Here is a 4,805-nt window from a genome sequence, read left to right as displayed (position 1 = left end):
GTTCAAAACTTTGTTGCAAGGAATTCTATTCTTTACCTGCAACCTGGCCCAATTACTAGCGAAGAAAAATAAGGATGTACATATACACATACACAAAAGTAGATGTCTCATAAACAAATAGCTTGCATACAAATTCACTCTCATCCTTTGCATACGTACAAGCGACATAAAAGCTCGTGTCATTTGCCTACACACAAGAAGGTAAAACAAAGGTACGCATTGATTTTTCAAGCACATTGATTTACCTATGCGTAATCGTGAAAGCAACTCCAAGTTGCATTTGTCAAATTACACTCATATAAGCTCCTTATCAGCCCTCCAATGCCAGTCACCATTGTAAGAGAGAAAATACATTCTAGAACCTCATGCTCATATAGGTGGACTCTTCAGTACCTAGCTGGCCAGCAGAGCTTCGACGCCTCTTCCATGTTTTTTATGTGCTGAGAACGAGTCAAGATGGCGGGTTTTCGGAATCATGAGTGATCAGGAATTATGCAGTGCTGAATTGCCCCCATGCTGGCCGGTTTTCTGTTGACCGGTTGCCACTTAGCAGTCATCGGCTTTGAATCGGAGAGTGTTGCGTTGACCTGCACTCTTTCTTGGACCTGGATGCTGGTGGGTAGCTCTGGGTAGATATAGATAAAGCTCTCATCGAGGTAGGAAGGGCTAAGATTTCTCATCTTTGTCAACTCAACTTCTGCCCACCTTATCTGCATTGTATCAAGTTCCATTTTCACGTCCCTCTATCGGGCTCGACTTACAGTATTCTTGCACATACAATAAAAATAGCACTGCCGATCAGAGCTATCGATCGAGACTCGAGCTGAAGTCAATTATTAGCTAGCAGCTCGCGCACAGGGGGCGATCACTTAGTTTCTGCACCTTCTCAGTGGTAGTACAACCTTATAATATAAAATTTGGCATGATGTCGACCGCAGGTCTCCACGAGCCGAGAAGGATTGATCACGCGTTGATCATAGTACTGGCGTCTCTATACTGGGCTGCAGCGGTCTTAGTATTGCAGCAAGCCGAGGGGGCGGCGATATGCGCAACCCAAGACCGGGTGGCCTTGCTGAAATTCCAGGCGGCCGTGACCGGGGACCCGTCCGGCTACCTGGACACGTGAAAGGCACAGGCGTCCAAGGCCAACTGCTGCTCCGGGTGGAGAGGCGTCACGTGCGACGCCGCCACAGGCCGCGTGACAGGGCTGGACCTCTCCAATGCGGGCCTGCGCGGAGCCCTCTCCCCTTCCCTGGGCTCCCTCTCGGCGCTCCAAAACCTGAACTTGGGCCAGAACAGCTTCCACGGCCACATCCCGGAGTCCTTCGGGCGCCTGGCGGCCTTGCAAGAGCTGGACGTCTCCCATAACAAGCTGTCCGGCCCTCTGCCTCGCTCGATAGGCCAGATGGCCGGCCTGCAGCGCGTCAACATCATCGATAACGCCATCGATGGCCCGATCCCTGCCTCGTTTGGGTAGCTCTCGAGCCTCTACTTCGCCTACCTTTCCAACAACCTCCTCTCGGGCGTGGTGCCCGACGCCTTCACCGCCAACCTCACCAGCCTCTTGGAGCTCTACCTGGACCACAACCTCATCAGGGGCCTGCCCAAAGACCTCTCCAACCTCAAGCAACTGGAGATCGCCTCTCTCGACGGCAACCCCATCGGGCCGAGCGCCGACCGCGTGTCCGGCCTGGCCACCCTGCCCTTTCTTGGCGAGCTCCACCTCAGTGGCTGCGGCCTCTCGGGCCCTTTTCCTCGGTGGATCGCACGCCTCTCCGCGCTCCCAGGCGTCTCCGACGACATCACTCCCTTGATCGACCTCTCCAATAACGCCCTCTCAGGCCCCATCCCACCGGAGCTCGGCCACGTCGCCTACCTGGAAAGTTTGGTTCTGGACCACAACCAGCTCTCGGGCGCCATTCCCGCTTCTCTGGGCAACCTAACCTCGCTACGATTCATATTTTTGGACCACAACCAGCTGACCGGCAGCATCCCTTCCACTTTCGTGCAGCTCCAAGGGCTCCTCAACTTCAACGTGTCCTACAACCATTTGTCAGGAGAGATCCCTCAGCAGGCCCCTTTCACCACCTTCGACGCCTCCTCGTACCAATCCAACGCGGGCCTGTGTGGCTCTCCGCTGCCTCCCTGTCCCGCCAGCCACCATCGTCGCCTTCTGCTCACGTCATCGTAAGGTCGTCCAATATACTATTTTCCTGACTGATGCCTACACGCTACTCACGGTTCCCTTCCTCCCATTATGATTATATTGCATTTTGTCCTTCGAAAATCAAGGCCACATGAATATGTCTTGCCAACATGTTGGAACCTGTGCAAACGGATAAACAATGCAAGATGGTTTTTTTTAAATGTGATACTATTATATTGATTGAAGTAACGAATTTCCAACACTCTAGGAGTGTAGCAGGTCTCAGCACCAAAGGGCAAGTGATACCAGTCTATGGATTTGTTTTGAAAGCTGTATCATTCCTCCTATCCCAAAGAAATTTAAGAGTGACTACTGAAATCAAACTAAGCAGCTTCCATGTGGCATCATCCGGATGATTTCGATCAGCTAAGAGCATTGTGGTGAAACTAAAGTCGACCATGAGATCGGCTTCCTTCAACCACTTCCTAACCCTATTCTAGACCGGGGTAGGATGGCAAGAGACCCAAAATAAGTGCTCCTCATCCTCTTCCTCCTATTTGCAAAGAGGGCACAAAGAGACATGGCATCCTCCTGGCTAAATGAGCCCTTAGGGGAAGTTTCTTTGTACTCAACCTCCATCTAAAAATGTTAAGCTTGTAGACAGGAGTGGCTTTCCACACATGCTTGACCCTGCACTTCCACGTGCTAGATCTAGTCATGGGGCAAGAAGATCTCCACTTGTCACATAAGAGGTGGGGTATAGCTAGGGATGGGGAGGAGAAGCCGAGTCTCTTATGACATTTGACCAGTTGTGGGCTAGCAAGTGACTGGATTAGCTTATTGGGTACTACTGTGCTTGTAGTGGGCTAGTTAGGTCTCTTGTACTACCTGAACATGTTTGCCATCTATACACTTTCCAATTGATTCAATCCAAATAGGGCACTAATATCCCTAGTATCCATTAATTGAGAGTGAGCACTATCCCAGACTTGGGTCCAAGATTTTAATCCCTTATCAAAAAGTTTCTTTTCCAACCTAGGATTGCTAGTTATTGGCACTGATGGTGGGGGATCAAATGTGAATGGATTTGCCCATATACTAGAGTTCAAGGTTGAGTCTCCATTCCTATTTGCTGTTGCACACCACGATGCTTGGGAAATAATAGATTGCCAACTCCTCACCAAAGCTTGAGCTGTGTCAAACTATGGAATTTTAATAGGGCACTGATAGTTGCATATTGCATCCTGCCACCCAAGTTCATACCATGAGTTCCCTTTGTGTATTGATGAGATGATCTAGCTTCTTAGGATAATTGCCCAAGGTTGCTACTCTTCCATGTAGTGAATGACTTGAAAGCAAAGTCACTTAGCTTTCAAAGCTAGTGGTTTAAGCCCTGCACCTCCTTCAACCTTGTCCATGGAATTAATCACATCCCATCCTATTTGGGGCATCCTGCAAGAGCCATCTCTGCTCCATCAGAGGTGCTTAAAGGCCTTTTCTATGTGAGTCCATGATACATTACTGAAAACAAACAGAGAGGCCATGTATACTGTTATTGAATCTAAGAAAGTCGTGATCATAGTTACCTTTCCTACAAGTGAGATGGGTATAGTGAGCCACTTGCTTATCTTGACACCTATCTTTTCCCAGAACCATAGAAAGCATTATCATGTTGTAATCCATATTCCAATAGGTACTCCTAGCTATTGGATAATCTCCCCAAGCTTGATCATTTTGAATCCATAGCTTAGCATCCAAGGTTGAGGGTCCTCCCACATGAGTGGTAACAACTCAATCTTGGTACAATTGATGACAGACGAGGAAAACTCAGCAAACTCGTTGAAAGAGTCCATCGGTGTGTCTACTAAGGTCTTTTTGGCAGCAACGATAGATGTACTATCGTTTGCAAAAAATTGAGAGGGGGATATTGATCCATCTGGCATTGGGAGCCCACAAATAATTCCATCCAGCACTTACTTGTCAATCTTGTGTAAAAGAGGATCAATGATTAGTGCAAACAAAACCAATGCCAAGGGACAACCTTGGCAAATGGACCCCTTGAGAGGGAATGCCCCAATAACACTATCATTAATACTGATGAATCTAGAAGCATTCAAGAATAGAAAACTCATCATGTTCCTAAAGATAGTGCCAAAGCCAAATGCTTGGAGAACACCCTTGATGAAGCACCTATTAATTTTGACTTAGGCTTTGTTGAAATCAACATTTACCAAGACAAACTCATGTTGATGAGACAATGTAAGATCCATTGAAAAAATAATATTAAATATTGCATCTTGAATCTTCCTTTTATAAATGATGCCATACTACCTAGGGTGGATCAGCCTTCTAGGAGATGCTTAATCCTCATTGCCAAGGTCTTAGCGAGTACCTTAAAGTTGAAATTTAACATTGTCAAGGGCCTCCAATTTGATACTTTTGTCGTATGATCTTTCAACATAAGCTTAATAAGGCCCTGATTAGCTTCCTCTGATAGAGTTCCAATCAGCCTAACTAAGTCATCAAGGCCACCAGGTCCTGGCCATAGGTGTCCCAAATAGCTTAGAATAATATAGCTAGGTCTATCAGTTCCAAGTGCCTTGCCCTTCTTCATCTACATAACAACATATTGTAACTCTTCAAGGGAGAAAGGCCTCTC

At 47.4% G+C, this 4,805-nt stretch overlaps 1 pseudogene; it reads left to right on the top strand.

Moving 5' to 3' along the window:
* Positions 1-925: 925 nt before the first annotated feature.
* On the top strand, positions 926-2,251 carry LOC148013367 (uncharacterized; annotated as a pseudogene).
* Positions 2,252-4,805: the final 2,554 nt, after the last annotated feature.

Source organism: Lygodium microphyllum, chromosome 26 (assembly GCF_053477565.2).
Source record: "Lygodium microphyllum isolate KBCC chromosome 26, Lygodium_microphyllum_v1.1.10, whole genome shotgun sequence".
NCBI classification, from domain to species: domain Eukaryota; kingdom Viridiplantae; phylum Streptophyta; class Polypodiopsida; order Schizaeales; family Lygodiaceae; genus Lygodium; species Lygodium microphyllum.
This window is presented reverse-complemented; position numbering and strand designations above follow the sequence as displayed.